The 17,345-nt window shown below is 47.5% G+C and overlaps 1 protein-coding gene across 1 annotated transcript in view; it reads left to right on the top strand.

The window, feature by feature from the left end:
• Window positions 1-17,345, top strand: part of LOC143213353 (uncharacterized) — a 238,620-nt gene that overhangs the window by 152,248 nt on the left and 69,027 nt on the right. The window contains exons 3-4 of the mRNA XM_076433109.1: window positions 11-222; window positions 12,075-12,231. The gene's annotated coding sequence lies outside the window, so the exon portion shown is untranslated. The remainder of the gene's footprint in view (window positions 1-10; window positions 223-12,074; window positions 12,232-17,345) is intronic.

The raw sequence follows: 17,345 nt of genomic DNA, 5'->3' as shown, positions 1-17,345 counted from the left end.
CTAATTTCAGAAGGCTGCAGGACTCCCATTAGCAGCCACAGGAAGTGTCTCAAGGGAAAGCCACTTCTTCAGCAGGACCGCGGTGTACAAGCATCCGTTGTCAATTAAATCAGCATCCCGTAGACAAAGGTTCCCGGATGAAGACGTCGGTCGTAGCGCCTCATCGGATCGCAGCGAAGTCGTTGCTGGCTGGTCGGAGGGTTTAATAAGAGACACAGAGCTGTGAGTCCGCTGTAATATCCGTTTTGTATAATCGTACTGTCGGTCCTCCTTTTATTTCTGGTAATTTTTCTCATCAGAGCATGGCTGGCCGAGTGTCCCGCGGGACGCCCTGAGCACTGGGACGCTCTCTCGTCCACCCCCTTTCGCAGCCCCGTTTTTCCCCGCCCTCCGCTCTCTTCTCCCACCCCCTCTGTTGGCCGTGTGTCCGTCCATCCGTCCGTCCGTCGGTCTGACGGCACGGGATTCAGAGAAACGTATTAATACGTAATCAGCCGGGAGCTGCCTTCGCTGTTGTGTTGCCGTTGCGTGCTTCTTCCGTTTCTCGTTGCGTATGCCATTGCCGCTCTTGATGCCGTTGTTAATGCGCGTACAAGTGTGTAGAGTTCACGTTCTCTCCCCCTCCGTTCCTCTCTCTTTCCTCCCACGCTTCCTCTTCCTCGTCCTGGCTCTCATCCTCCTCCCTGTCTCCGTTTCTCCAACCCTCAACCCCTTTTCAACCCCCCCCCCTCCCTTCCTCCATGGTGCTCTTTGTCGCTTTGTCCACGTCCCTGGTATTTTCGCTAATGTTTGATATCGAGGCGCCACTGTACCGAAGCGAGATTTAATTAATTAGCCACGTTCTTTTGAAATAATAACGGGGCAAGGAGATTGTACGCTGCGAGCCGACGGTCCTGCCGAGCACTGGAAATTGTTCCCGGACACTTTAGATTGATTCCGACGAACCCCATCGATTTCGATATACCTGTACACACGTCCGACGGACCTTTTGAAGGATTGTCGGAACGCTCCGACGCATCTCGTTACAATGTAATTGTCATCTGAATTATTTTTACTCGTGCACGCCGCACCGCGCCGCGCCTCACCGCTCCCCGTCGCGGTCTGCGTTTTTAATCTCGCGCCCGCTGCTGATATGTAAATGAATCCGGTCCTTCGTCTGGGGTACGGTCAATATCGTTCTTGCGGCGTGCTTATTAGCTTTTCAGGCAATTTTCGAGGAGATTGGTACGTTTTTCTGTTACTCCCTTGCTTTGGGAACGTTCTCTGTCTCTGGATCCGGGGGAGAATTAATTCTGTTGCTTAATTGGCCGAGCACTCTGCTGCAATTCCATTCGAGAGACTGTACATGTGTTCGACAGACTTCGATTCTTATTCGGACTCCAGTTTTGTGGTGATTTTGCGACGGAGAAAGTTATTCTCGTAAATTCTTCTAAACCCAGTGGGAGAATAGCATAGATTCAGTTACAAAATATTAAAAGCAGAGGATCAAACCGACACGAACAGCCCACGCTAAAATGTTAAAAACACATATTTCCAGTGAAATTGTCATTTATTTGGCAGTGGAAAAACTCGCGGCCACTTCGGCAACAAAGAGCAAAAATAATATAATATCACGGGGAATTCAGCGTGACCGCATTGTCACCGCGATAATTCCGATTGCGGGTCCATAAATCGCGATGCAATTAATATATGCACAGCGCTCGCGGAAAATAAAAAGAGAACCGGCACGCAATCATGGGTGGGCTAGTAATGGCGGTTCGAGGGGGCGGTGGTTACGGTAATTTTTTCGTCGCCGATCAAACTGTCGCTCGAGGTAAGGCAATTCGAGGACCACACGGAGTTTCGACGTGTCACCCGGGATGAAGGAAAATGGCGTACGATCATTAGCGACGGTGACTCGCAATCGGTCGGACGGTCCTCGTTAAACACTCCACTCTCTTTTGACGTATCCATAATCACCGATAAGAACTCGTCGGGCACCTCTCCTCCATTTTTTTTTCTCTCTCTCTCCGCCGTCTCGAGAGCGCTGCGTTTATTGCAACAGCTTCTCGCGACAAGTCGTCGCGCGTTGCGTCGCGACCAAGTGCGCGGAGATATTAATAATGTCGATTCTTCGAACGCCAGTCCTCCAACATTGACTTTCTTCGGTACTTAAGAGCATTGATTCTAGAAGGGAGAGTCTAATTTAAGCTTGACAAACGTGTGTCTTCTTTCGAATCCTGCACGAAGACTGACAGATCTGGAAGCTCGAAGAAAGAAATAATACAGAAGACACAATTGCAGAAGATTCACTAACAAACCTTACTGCGAATCTAGTCTAAATCCAAGAAAAACTGTTTCGGAGTGGCTGGATGAAGATTGACAGGTTCCACTGGTCCTGCAGATAATTGGAAACTTTCAATTGCAGATTCCTTGAGATTCTGGAAGGTTGACAGCTGCCACTGGTTCTGCAGCCCAGTGGTTGGAGATTAGAAGAAATTTCTGATAGCATGAGGTTCTTTGGGATACGGTACGGCAAAGATTCGTTCATTATAGACAGGCTGCCGAGCGAATGTCAGCGGAACGAGCGGCGAAGACGAAGGCGCGTGATTTCAAGAGGCGGGTGGGGGTTTCGGAGATAGGATTGTCCGCACCATCGGCTAGGAATCCCATCAAGTATCGTCGTTACCCCGTGGCGTGAGTATATATGGTGGCAGGAGGCTTCAGCTAGTTAGAGTTTATAATAAGGATCGGCTGTCGTGTATAACACGCCGCTGCCGGGCCTACTATCTATTTATCGAGTGAAAATGTCTTCGGTTCAAATCCCCGTGAAATACGGGGCTCTCTCTCGCCCAGGGTAGAACCTCTTCTCTTGGGCCCTCTCTCGCCGTTCCTCCCTTGTCCGTATTCCTTCATTCTCTTCCCCTTTCGATCGGTTATTGTTTGCCGGTTGCGCGAGGCTCCGCGAGCTGGAAAAATCGAACGCTTTCGTCTTGAAAAGAGGATAACGACGGAACAGAGGACGCAACAACCCGGGAACCTCTATTCACCACTCTCCCGGTGGGAGAAAGGGGAACGTTGGGACAAATTCGGGGATGTTACGGCGATTCCGTTTTACATACCGTCCCGAATCGCTGCTGCGAACTTCTGCCTTCGGATACGAATCTGTTTTTTCGAACTTACAACATTCCGTTAAATGTATATTTTCGTGCACATTTTTCTCGTGAATGAATAAATTCCGCTGTCTAGTTTTAAACGTTCTCACGAATGCGAGAGTTCTTGTACATTCTCACTGTGGAATTTCTTCTCCGCTACTTGACGTATAGACTTCTCCGCAACAGCTGATACCTGTCCATCGCTCGTTAGACTCTCAATCGCTCCGTTGCGCAACGGATCACTACGATCACTGGAAAAGAATTCATCGAGCGGTGACCTTTTCGGTGAAGTTCGCTGAAACGTGTTTGCGTTGGAATATTCTTTCAGACAGCTTCATGATCTCAACTGTCTCTGGGAGACTACCAAATTTTTACCAGCAACCGGTAAAAATATCATGATAGGATCGGGGACAGGGAAGGATGGTTCCGCGAAGTCAGGCCCGGAATCAATGGGGTTCCCCCAGGTGGTAGCACGAAGTTAGAAGATTGCGGGGGTGTTTCGGTGCGTTTCATGCATTCTTCGGCCGTATCCCTGACGAAGGCGACCGCGGCGCGGGTCTCGCGGTGTCTAGACTGGCGGTAACAATTCTTAAAAAGTTCTTTGTTCGCGTGTACTCGGCCGACCGGGCTGGGCGGCTGGCTCTAAATCGTCCGCGTCTATTCTCTTCCGCCGTTTCTACGAGAGGATTACCGGCCGAGATCGTTTGCGCTCGCCATGAACGCGAAAACGACGACGACGGAACCAGCAGAGAGTGAGATAGAGAAAAAGAGAGAAATAGAAAGAGCGAGAGAGAGAGAGAGAGAGTCCCTTCAGCGCGGCCGCACGCGCGCGCGACAAGAATTTATCACGCGTGACGTAATTCCGAATGCAGCGTCGTCGCGTAGGCGAACCCTGCACAGCCAGAGGGGGGTTGCTTGCGACAGACTCGAGGTGCATCCACCTGGATATTAAAAATGTCGCACAATGAGCGCTCCACAAGCGGCTGTCGTTCGTCGGTGCCCGCCTCCATGCGCGCGACAGAGAAAAACCAGCAGAGTACAGGCTAGAGCGCGACAGAGAACGACAAAGAACGACAGAGAGCAGGAAAGAAGGACAGAGTAAAAAGGGAAAAGAGAGAGAGGGAACAGTGCTCGCGAGCAGTATACCCAAACTTGGGACTCCCTTTCGCCGTAAGAGTTAACGATTTCGTGACGACAATTACGATTCCTCTGTGCTCTGGTTCGAGGTTACGAATTATTACCGCGGAAACTGTAACCATCCGGCGTGCTTGTATTTCTTGCGGCCTAAAGGATACGGTTAATTGAGCGTAATAATTTAATGGTTTCTTCGGTATCGGGCGGGGAAAAAATGTGTGCATCGACTTTTGCAAGAGCCACGCGAGAGGCGTTGCGATTCCTGTTGTGCTCGGTTAGGCGCGAAAAATCAGGAACGTTGTTAGGGCCGCGTTTCCAACAGCACCGCAGCCGCCTGGATATTAATGTCTAACGAGCCGGCGGCGTCGAACTTCTCCCTCAAACGGATCTCAATCTTTAATCGGTGACTCTTCCGTGGCGGTGATTCCGATTTCCTGAAAGCTTCGAGCTTTCTCACGGATTAGCTTCCCTTTCAACTTGTACGGTATTTTATTGTTCTTCTTCCGGAGGGTGGAAGACACTAACAAGTAACACTACCCAACTGATACTCATTGATTTCAATGAAATTTAACGTACTTATTAAACACCGAAAAATATTAAATATGTGTTTTTTTGTTTTGACTAAATACGCTTTTTAGGGGTAGATAGCACTCCTCGACCTCTGGAGATGAAAACGTTTGTCGCTAATTATTTCTTAAATAATTAATAAGTACGTTAAATTTCATTCAAATCAGTGAGTATCAGTTGGGCAGTGTTACTTGTAAGTAAGATAAAATTTTAAAAAGTTCCGAACTGTGCGGAGTTCTTCGAGAATCATCAGGATTCTTCAAGAAGAATCGTTTCTGAATTCCGCGTAGGATCGCGATCAGGGCGTCGGAACGTTCTATCGCGGTTCGAGAGCAGTCCGTTGCTAGAAAAAGGATTCGTTCGGTAGAGCGTGCACCGTGTTCGGGTACACCTTGGTCTGATCCCGTGCGCCCCTCGCCTTTCACTTGGTGGGCCTCTCCTTCGGTTACGTATTCAAATGCGCGCGCGTTTGGCGCGGTTGGATTTCAAGGTCTCGCCGCGGTCCATCCTGAATACGCCCACAAATTTATCATTGAGTATTATTCATTGAAGCGTCAATGGTGCCATTTGAATATGAAAAGAAGGAGCGCGGCTGAATGGTCCGCTCGACGGGAGCACGCGTATGCGAGGCAAAGTACGAGGACGAGGCGAGCGTGTGTGTGTGTGTGTGTGTGTTGGTTTCGGCGTCGGCGGGGAAACTAGATGGCAGGCTTCGATTATTTAATCGATTCAGAATATTCAGGGGCTCCCGGGGATTTCTTTTTGTTTAACTTCCTGCAGATATTCGCCGCGGACCGGTAGACGACGGACCGGGGACCATCGCCTTCGGGATCGTTTCCATTGCGTTTTCAATGTGCGTGTTGTGCGAGCGTGTCAGTGTGTGTATGTGCGTTTTGAAGCGTCGACCCTGACCCTCTTGAGAAAAGGGAGCCACCGCGACGCTCGTGAATCGTCTGCATCGTTGTCGCGTGACAACTTATGAAGGAAACGACGTGTCACGCGGGTAAATGGTCCTTCGACTCTAACCTCTCCTTCTCTCTCTCTCTCTCTCTCTCTCTCTCTAGCTTTCTGTTTGTCTCTCTTTCGAGTGCCACGAACCGCTGAAAAGAGATGTCAGTCCGTTTCGCGAGCGATCGACTTCGCTCGTTGAATGAATCACAAGCTGCGGGATTTCGAGCCATTGTCTCAGACACGCGTGCTCGTCAACCGTTTCATATGCTCCGGCTCTAATAATTAACCCCTCGCGTCGGAATCACGTCGCCCGGATGATGGAGACCCTCTCGAGAATAATTAAACCGAAACTTTCCTATTTATTATGGCGATTACGCTAGACTCCACCCTCCACTCACTCCCTACCCTTTGCACGATGCCGCGATAGATCTCTTTTTTGGCCGTTGCCGACGACCGTAGTCTCCGCGTTCTGCGGATTTTTGCAGACTCGTTTTTACAACACGTTCCCCAACGTGTACTCTTCGGTTTTCAGGAGACACTGTGATTTCCAGAGCCAGAAGTTTCCCGACAGATGCTGAATCGGTGACACTTCCTTGAACATTTCCTTGAACGATCTCGAGGAGTCTCGTAATCGAGACGACCAACGTATTTTCGATCAAACGTCCCCCGTGATTTCCATACCTCTTTCACGGGGAGGAATCAAAGGTGTACCTCTGTCAGCCAGGTCAGAGTTTTGTTTTCCACTTTGCATATCGAGTTTCTCGATGCCAGATGCGCGCATCCACCGATTTCCTATTGTATCCCGCCGGAATTCTCCCGATGATTTTTACACGCGCGCTTCCTGCTTCGCCGTATGGAAATGTCGGGCGTGAAAGCCGTTCGTTCATTCGCGTTATCGAATGCTAAAACAATTCTAAGTCGCTTCAATACGTGCCAAGAAGTGAGAACAATCCGTATAGAGTAGAATAAAAAATGTGAAGTCTGTTTAATTGCGCCTGGAATATTAAAAAACTCGCTGGCTGAATTAGAGGAAAGCAGAGGCTGCTAATAAAGAGAAGATAGGGATCTGAAGAGCTGGTTCCGGCGAGTAACAGGAATCGAATGAACTCGATATTTACGAACAAAGGAAACATAAAGTAGCCTGCGCTAATTCCAGTTGATTAGCATCGAGGGAGCCGCGATTTTTTAACAGCTTCTTCTTGAGGCCGAGGCATAGAACGCATCGGTGACTTTATGGGCTGCATTATGCAGAAAGCGTCGTTACGTTCCATCACGGACAATTCCCGTCTAATGGACTAATAACTCGTTTCCGCGGAAATCATTTATTGAGTGGCGAACGCGACGCCGATAACGTTCGCGACAAACGAAAATTTATCAGGCCCCCGGTTTCCCCTCGTCTTTCTTTCCGTCTTTCTTTTTCTCCGCTTCAGATTTTTTTCTTCGCAGGATTTGTATGTGTGTGTACATTGATTGTACTTATACATAAGCGGCGTAGTAAAGATAATTGGCCTTTGAACGGTTTGCTAGGAGGAATAACACGTTTAACGAGCTGAAACATTCGTACCTCATCGGTGCAATTATCTCCTCCTCCGTGGAAGAAAAATCGAGTTAATTATCCGAAGGTATAATGACTGCGGAGAGCTACAGGAGGGGGCGAGAAGCACTAAATTAACGAACACCATATTTCTGTCGGCCGTGTCCTTCTATTTCATTTCTTGCCACTTGGAAATATGACAATTGCGCGCGATGGTATGGGGGCGACTTATTTTTCAATGGCCACTCGAAACGGAAGCGAGGCTCGAGTATCACATTTAATTACGTTGTACCTAGAAAAAACGTCGCTTTGGGGGAAACAATACCACCGCTGAATGGCCTCGCGATGTTACATTCACCGTAAAATTGAACGTTTCGCCGCGCAAACACTTTGTTTCGCGAAAAAAGCCCTCCTTCGAGATGGAATTACTAAAATATTAAGCCGCGCCATCAATTATTTCTTCCGTCCAGCAATGCCGGGGAAAAAATATGCTTCTCGTTTTAATAATAATTTTAACACGTAATATTAATTTTAGAGAACGCAGGGAAATAGAAGACAACTCCAGTGTTGATAGCACGTAATATGTGAAGCGAAGCTGTTGTGCAACCGAAGCACGGAATAATAGCTTCGGGTCGCCACCCAGAATGCAAAGAATGAAGAGATAATTGACTCGCGATACTTCAGACTCAATCGCGGCGCGATTCATCGCGCTAAGTGCGAATTACCATGTCGTAGGGGTGGTCGATAGTAACTAATTGTTATTATAAACTTATAGTATAGGTTTAATCATAATAGCTTGCGGCTAATTGGATAGATAATTAAGGGTAAAGGTAATTACGGGCGTATACACTGCATATACCGAGGTATATTCGTACTACATGCTGCTTAGTAGTCGATATAGCTTTAGGCTACGTTGCGTTTATGAGCTACGCAATCTGTTAAAGCTGGTACGTCGAAAATTTCGGCAGGCGTCACTGTCCTGGTCTCACCGACTCGAAGAATGCCATAATCATTTCCTCCGTGATTTCATTATTTGTCAAAAAAAAATATTTAAAACGCAAACACTCGAAAATACAAATATGTTTAGATAAAAATTAAAATTAAATTGCATAGTTTTAAAATCATTTTCAAGATTTGTTTACACCGAATGAATTGCAGTTCTAGCTGCATTTTTTTAATTCACAAAATTTTTCGACGGAACTTCGTTGTTTTGGTAAATGGCGATCTAAGTTGGAAATGAATTGAACGGACCGGAAAGGAAACTGCTGGGTGTAGAAAGTATTCGATCCGAAATAAGATGAAGCGTGTCGGGCGAATTATTCCGCGAATCTCGACGATTTCACAGGAAATCACATTCGCCAGTGACTACCATTTCTACAGCGGGATTCCCAGCATCGGTTCGAGCCAGAGGCTTTCGTCAAATTACCAATTAACGTAAACGCCAGCAACAATAGCTCAAAGCTGTGTTCCCTATGAAACGAATATGCAGCACCAGATCCCTGTGCAGCATCAGAACAAACAAATGTGGTCAGTGGACCATGTGCGAAACTATCAAGCACAAACATATACAATAAAGTTCGTATTTTCTCGAAATTCTATCACACTCCTCCACAATTTCACTTTGAAAAATGTTTTACGATCTATAATACTCAAAACTCTCCATCCTCGAATTATATTTGGAAAAGGCGTTCGCCGAGCCTCCAGGGTTAAACTGACAAAGCTTCAGCACAGAAAAATATTAAAAGAATATCGTCTTAGATCTTGCTGGATCGAATCAGCAAAATTACGAAACAAATCCTGGGATGTCTCTGTGCGATCGAAAATTAATTTTTCGTTTCACGGTTAGTTTGATGTGGTGGGAGGTTTGCCACGAGCGGGGGAGGATTGTAAAAAGGGGTTGTCCTCTCGAAACGATTGTCTCCTTTCCTCTGTTAGCGGCGCGGGCGAGACAAAGACGTTCCATTCAGCCGGTAGACACGGAACGATGAGCAGATCAGCGACGCGGGTTGTTATATCGCCGGAAAAATGAATCGAAAGGTTCTGTCGTCGGCCAGAGCTGGCGCGGCGCGTCGCGGGGGTTGGGGTTTTGGTTTGGTTGCCGGTGAAGTGGCGACAAGCGACGACGACAGGGTAAAAAGAAGATGCACTAGAGATATCGGAGAGAAAGGGATAGCCACGCTCCGGGTGCTGATTATTTGTAATCTGCCGGGCTTGAAGCACTCGAGCGCGGCCGACGCTCAACGACAATGAGCCGCGTAGCGGATAGGTAACGAGCACGCGGGAAATAAAAAACGAATATGCCACGAAGTGACACCTCTCAATGACACTCATTTGTTCCTGCTGTTACGCGCTGGCATATTGATGCGCGAGGGGCACTTTCGCGCGTGTCCGTGTCGCGCGGGCGTGCTCGCGCGCTTCGGCCCTGAAGCAGGGCACACCACCACTTCTGCGATAATGGCGAACGATGAATCCCTTGTTTTTAATGAGAAATAACGGCGAGCTATCATTATTTGTGCATTCCTTCCGCCGCTCTACCTCCGGCGCCGACGCGATGACGATCATTTCATCCCCCCCGCCTTCTCTCTCTCTCTCTCTCTCTCTTCCTCACCGGTTTTATATTTTTGGCATTGAAAGAGGTGTCTGCTTGGATGAGGTGTTTTTATCCGAGAGAATTTCTTCGGATTATTTTAGTTTTCCGGGTGGGGATCGACAGAGGGGCGAGGACGAGAGAATATTAAGCACGATCGATTCCGGCTCGAGACCCCTGCTGACGGACGACGAGTGAAGGTTGAATTTGTTAACGAAGTTACAGATTCCCGTAATCAACGCGACACGAAGAGAAGGGATCGGTGTTCAGGGTACAGCACTCCTAGATGTTCAATATGTCTTGTGCATTAACATTCACAATATTATTCATGTATGCAGGCTCCCGATACATTCTCGACCGTTGTCTTCCTATGTATACCTAATGCGCGAAAGCGGGGGAGGAGGGAGTCGCCAAGAATCGCTGACAATTTTTGTATAATAGCACGTGTCCGAGTCAATTGATGTACTTCTAATTTTTGTGAGATGGATACATGGCTGCGTGTGTGTGAGAGAGGAAGGACGAACTGCGTTGGCCCGGATATTAGAGAAAGGAGCCGGGCCACATAAAACAGGACAAGCGGGCGGTGAGACAGAGAGTTCTAAAGTTAAAGACTTGAGAAAGTTTTATAGATTTTGTATATAGAATTAATATTATTTGAGAGAATTAATATTATTTATATACAATTAATATTAATTGAGGGGTTAATATCATAGATTTTGTATAGAATTAATAGTATTTGAGGATTAATATTATTTATATAGAATGAATATAGAAAGACAAAGTCGTAGTCGAGTCGAATGCATTATAAGATAGTCGTTAGTCGCAACATATAATTCGCCGTCGTGGTAAAATTAATATTAGCCATTGTATAGTGTAAAATTGTTCGTCCGCAGTGTACACGATTAGCCGAGTTTATTGCCACATTTTTGGTGGAGGGCCGTAGGTGTAGCAGAATAGATTTAGAAAAAATGGAACGCATTCTCACCCTCTGGAGGAACTGGAGAAGCACTTTCGCCAGTGTGTTCGTGCAATCTACATGAAGGTTTCATAGTTGTCCAGCGTAGACGACGACGACGTTATTTCAATTGCACTCGGGTGGTCGACGAACCCGCCAGGGGACGACTCCGAGTTTTCCATTCGGAAAGAAGGGGATCCGTGGAACGAGGCAGCAGCCGACCTTATCGCGGTTGATGCGCGTTCGAAACACGCGTTCGTGAAATAAAAGAAAACCACGGAGAAATACGGTAACGAAGATCGAGGGACGGTGGAGGGCGGATGGAAAGACGGAGCCTCGAGATAATGGGTATTGGAAGAAATTCTCCGGGAGCAACCCCTGCAAGCCAGACACTAAACACCGAACGGCGGGGGCGCAGTTTGTCTTGGCCCATTAGGAGAAACGCTAGTTGGCTTGCTCCACGGGGCTGGGATAGAGCGATAGGGGGTGGAGAAGAGGAAGCGGTTGTTTTATGGCCCGGCATCTGTTCGACGATCGTCTCGTTCCGATACCACTTTATCCTCGGCGTTAGCTATTTCCTAACTGTTTGCGAAACAAGCTCTGCCTTTCTCCCTTCATCCCTTTTTCCCTGCAACCGTTCTCTCGGAAGTTTCGCGTTCCGCTACCGAACACCCCCGCCGCCCGCACCCCCCCCGAATTCCCGGATTCTTTCCGTCGCTTCCTCCTTTCCCTCGCGGAGAACTTATTTTCGCGAGACCACACAGCACACCCGGATAATCTCTGGAATTGACCAATAAAATACTCGCCACTCCCGCGGCAAAAACACCGACGATCTATTGGCCCTGCAGCTAAGGACGTTGCGCCAGTTTTTTTTAATTAATGGTAATTACCAGACTGCGGATCTTCACGAATTTATAGCAAAGTTGAGTAAAGTTTTGAAAATTGAACACGTCAATATATGATTCCTCATCTATTAAAATTGTTAAGAGAGGAATAGCATTCTATTCGGTTTCTATGTCTTGCAATCGACGCAGACAATTTTTATTTTGTATAAAGATCCCCTTGCACCCTCGAATTAAACTACAATGAGAAACTATATACGGCAGACGCGCGTACCAATTTTTCCTGATATTATACAACCCCCAAATTCTAGTAGAGCGATGCTTGGTACGTTGCGTCTTAGGATTCACATAAGAATGTCGCGTTGTTTAGATGGGCGTACGGGGTGGACACCGGCTGCGGCATACAGATAACAGTTCTCTTTGTGCGGTAAAGAATTGAATGGCGAGAAAGACGTCGGCCGGCCGTCAGGAATAAGGAAACAGAGTAGCAGCGAGCAGGCAGGAGATGAGGCATTAGGTGGCGTTGGGTAAGTACTTTCCTTTTTCCCAGCGCGATATACGTACCGGGTGGCAATAAATAATCGTACGGCGTGCAGGGAGTCGGCGATAATACGTGATCCCCTTGCGCTGAATACTTAATGCTAAGTACTCGGTGTATCTGCATGCATCCCCCGAGCTCTGCTCTCGCCTCTCCCCTTAACTCCTCCGCCATCGTAGAGGTATGATCCTCTCGCATATGTGCAACTCGTGCGCCGTCATACATTTCGGTATGTCCTCGCACGCGAGACGAGAGAACCAGGAAGAGAGAGAGAGAGAGAGGGAAAGAACGTTACATGTAACGGGCGAAACGGAGGGAGGCCACTATTGAGTCGCAACACAATAAAATAACATGAAATACTTGGCCGGAGAAAAAGGCGTGGGTGGATGGGGAGAGGGGAACCCGCGAGAGAGCGAGAGACCCGTTCTCCACCTCCTCTCCTACCGGGTGCCGGAGAATCCAACCCTCTGTAAATGGGGGAGGTTGCTTCTGCTGCCGGTGTGTATGCATTATGCACGAAGATAATGCTCTCGGATACTTCGTCTGTATGAGAATAACGCGAAATGCCGCGAGTCTCGCGGGCGTAACTCTTCTGACGACGCCATCTTGGACCCATTGTCGATTTAGAGTTCTTCATCGATCCCTCCGGCTCCTACCCTAGTCCCTTTACCACACTCGGATTTCGGATATGCCTCATTTAGGCTGCGTCAAGATTTATTCAATCTAGTTGCACGGTAGTGCACCAGCCAAGTTCTCGCACTACCTCCTTTTACACGAAACAACTTAGCCTTTTTTAGAGGCTCATACTCGACACTGGAGGTGGATAGAGAGATGTAATTTCGTACACTTGTTAAATGTTATCGTGTCTCAATATTGACAAAACATTAATCTTCCAACATTAGTAGGTTCCGAGATATAGGACCTCAAAAATCGCTGAATTTGTCACTGACTGACTGACTGACAGATCATCAAAACCTTTTGGGTACTTCCCATTGACCTACAAGCTTAAAATTTGGTACATAGGTCCACCATAACAAGCACTCAAAGGAATAATTATCAAATATGTTTCTTCTATCGATCGTATTTTCGAATAATACATTTTTAAATGTTTTCGGCGCAACGGTTCGATCGTTTATCACGAATAATAGAGCAACTTTGTTCATTGTCAAACAAAATCAACGTTTCGATCCTAGTTTGGATCTTTTTCAAGATTTATTTGAATCGCGTCTGTAAATTAAATATGTTATAGTAATGTTATAGTTTACAGACGCGATTCAAATAAATCTTGAAAAAGATCCAAACTAGGATCGAAACGTTGATTTTGTTTGACAATGAACAAAGTTGCTTTATAATTCGTAATAAACGATCGAACCGTTGCGCCGAAAACATTTAAAAATTTATAATAATTATCAAAGTTTGAAATTTTACACCTTGAAGGGATTGTATCGAAAAAACATTACGAAATAGGTATAAATAGGTAGTAAAACGAACATGTATTTATTAATTTACTTAATGTCCACCTCAAAGATAAAAAATGTTTAGGATTTAATGAATCAGGGGTAAGAGTAATACCTACTTGATAATTGATGAAATTTCAACAAAAATTGATGAAATCCCAACAAAAACATCCTGTAAACAGGAGCCAATCCGCTGTCTAATTATAACTAGAAGTAAAATTTCTTATTGAAACGTCTGACCATGGCTGTCCTGTTCCCCTTCGCCGGAACCACGCGCTCGTGTCCCACCGAATCTGAATTGTCTCGAAAACCACGCGTCGGATGAGAAAACATTGCACCGGACGATTCATTCATTTTTCCACGAGGTACCGGTGTAGATTCGTCCGAGTTCGGGTGGTACGTCCTGGAGCAAAGATATTCGGCTGGAATCGACGGAATTTCTTCGCACACACGGGAATCCAATTGAAGTTGCCATCCGCAGGCAGTCGAGACAAAGTAATTTGCAACGACAGTACCTTTGAGACACATCCCGTAGACTCTTGTCGCGGGCCATGTGTGCGTTCGTTCCTTGTCGGCCCCCAAGGGTGAATCGGCGTTGCAGCAAGAGTCGCATACACAGGCGGAGCCGTGCCCGACCGTGTGTGTTGCAGTTGTATAGGTGACTTTCGATGCATCCCAGGGTAGTTGCCGAGCGGCGAGAAAAAGTAAAAGAGGGAATGGAAGACGGGTGACCGAGGTGAGCTTCAGAGAAAGACAAAGAGAGATAAATAAGAGGAAGCGAGAGAAAGGAAACGGAATAATAGAGGAGACTCGGAAAGAAAGGGGGGAAAAACGAGAAAAGAAAGATGGACGGGAATGGCCGGCGAGGGGGAAGTGCAAGACGTTGCGAATTCACGGAGGCAAAACGAGTCGATACCTGTGGACTCGTGTGCATCTATGAGCGCGCGGCGGGCACCGCATCGTCGGTCTATGTGCGTGCAATGTGTACATGTACGTGCATATCGGGCCAACCTAACCTAAATTCTGAATAAAACGGGGGTTGCATAAGAGATCAGGGGCGTGATGAAAAACAAACAGCGGTTTAGGTTTGCTGTTTGATCTTCGGGCCGGGCATTCACAGAACTCCCGACTCCCGCGGTATTATCTATTGACTGCATGGCATGGGATCGCGTGTGTGCGATGCTCTCGCACATCCGCGCCCATCAGGCCTTGCACATCGTGTTTCGGCGACGCGACGGAGTGAAGCTGATGCTGATACGAGCGCTGACCGTACGTACGCGCACAACCACGACCAGCAACGTGGAAGAAGAGTAGAGACGACGAGAGTAGAGAAGAGAAGAGAAGAGAGACGTGCCGTGCCGCGCTCGTCGCCGCGACGAGCCCTGAAAAGAGCCCCGGCTACGTCCGACGTCGACATCCCGACGCTGCTTGGCATTTGGGAATAGCTTTTATGCGCCCAGCCACCTTTCATCTTCAGCGCTTGATGATGCACTCGATCCAAAGAACCAACCCGGAACCCCTCGTTCGGCTTAAAGCTGATCGGCGATCGTCTTCGGATTCCAGGCGACAACTCTACCAGTCACCGTGAATTTATCGGTATACGAGAAAATCGAATTGTATCTTGAACCCTTTCGAATTTCTACTGAAACGCAAACGAACGAGAATTCTCCGGGAGCGAAATTAGAGACAGAGTTCGCGGATAAAAGTTAGAATCTCGATCCTCGAGGGTTGAATATAGGGAGAATCGCTCGCGATCTGAATAGAACGAGCGCAGCCGTCGATACAATGATTCCCGTCGGTGATAATTAATCCATCCCCGGCTCGGGGCCAATAATCGTAGAATCCCGTTCGCCCCCTCCGACCACAAAAGCGTCACTTTTACCGCAAATCCGACGCGACGATTTGTTGCTCGGCTGGCAGAACCCTCGCCGTCGACGAGAGGCTCCTTCTTTCCGCGATCCGATTTTGATCGGCAGGAAATCGCATTGAACACGATAAACTCGAAGCACGCGAAGAGCGAGCGAGAGGGCGAGAGGGGGGACAGGGAAACGAAAGGAAGAACGAGGCGAGCAGCAGAGCCTCGTAGCTTGGGGTTCGTGGACTCCTTTCAGGGAGGTTGAACTGATTTTCCACTCGTGGGATATTCAATAAGGCAACATTGAAAGGAAAGGCCTAAAGGAGCCGGGTGCGGGCTCGGATAGGCAGCGGGGGAGGCCGTTAGACACGGAAGAGTCGAAGCCAAAAGACGAGAGGATGAGCTGATGCGTGCGTACGAAAAGAGCGTGCGTATGAGCGGAACGGACGGGTGGGGAGGAGGGGGTTTGGGGGCAAAGACAGAAATCACGGTGTGTATACAGCCACCCATCCGTTCCCTATCGACTGCCGCTGCCAACCGTGTGTATCTTCCTGTAGCCTCGAGTGCCTCGAACCTCGCTCCAACGTCACTCCAGTGCTCAAGACACCGCTCGATCTTATCCGAAGCCCCGGCTTCCATTAATCGACTACTTTTTCGCCCCCCGAACCCCTGGAAATATTCAATTCTTCGATAACGAGCTCGCCTCTTCACGATCCTCCTCCACGTGTCCTCTCCTACTCTAGATCAATAGGCTGCGGATTTTACGCAATTACCACAAAAAGTGTTAGCAAAAGGAAATCAATGCTTAATTTTTATTTTGCAGACTGCAGCCATTTGGAGGATCAATCATCTGCAGGAAAATTTCGAAAAATCTTCTTGAATTCTGTGTGTGATATGTAGACTGCGGATCTTTATGCAAAATAAAAAATGTTTGCACTGATCGCAAGACACAAGAGCCAAATAGAAATTTCTTTCTTCTTTTAATCGTCTTGTTAAGCTGAAATTAATACACAGATATCCTTAAATCTTCTTAATTCGTTCACTGCTTTAAATTATACGTGCCCATTTTTGTCATAAATGCATAAAATCCGCAGTCTAGTGATATGTTTTAAATTTTTTAAGCATTCAAATACTTACGCAGACAATTTTTGTCTTTCGTTTTACTTACAAAATGCATGGGATCAAATTACCCCCCTAAGAAAAATTCCGATCGCAAGGAGCGGTGCGGCGTTGAATCAAATTGCTTGCGAACAGTGTTTGCGGGTTAAGGGATGACGTAGACAGCGTACGTTCAAGCGTTGCGGCGAAAAACAAGCGCGAGCATCGCGTTTGACGTCTTCATGTATTACCTGTCGGTTTCCCTGCCGCGTTACAACGTCGTGTAAAATGCGAGATGACGCGCGGCGTGGTATAAATGTATTCAGAACGTGTGCCCCGTTGTAGAGTATCGGAGCCGTGCTTTCGGCTACGGAGAGGAGCCCCGTGCCAGAGGACGGGCGAAGAGGCGAGGAAGAAAAAGAGAGGCGAACGAAATATCCCTCGTAGATTTCTTTGCATAGAGAATTTGATCGTTTGTCAAGCAGACGACGCAAATTGATGCAACGGACCCGCGCCCGCGAAATTGCTTCTTCGCGGATTAGATTCCCTCCCGAACGCATCCGCGCGACGCCCGATTCAATATTCAAAGCGAACAGTTTGCGTCGGCTGGTAATAGATATTTCGAAGCTCTCTCTCTCTCCCTCTCTCTTCACCTGGAAAAATCCCGCCCCGCTTTTTCCCGCCATTGTTCCA

The sequence above is a fragment of the Lasioglossum baleicum genome, chromosome 11 (assembly GCF_051020765.1).
Source record: "Lasioglossum baleicum chromosome 11, iyLasBale1, whole genome shotgun sequence".
Taxonomy (NCBI): Eukaryota; Metazoa; Arthropoda; class Insecta; order Hymenoptera; family Halictidae; genus Lasioglossum; species Lasioglossum baleicum.
Note: the sequence above shows the minus strand (reverse complement) of the source record. Positions and strands in the feature narration are given on the sequence as shown.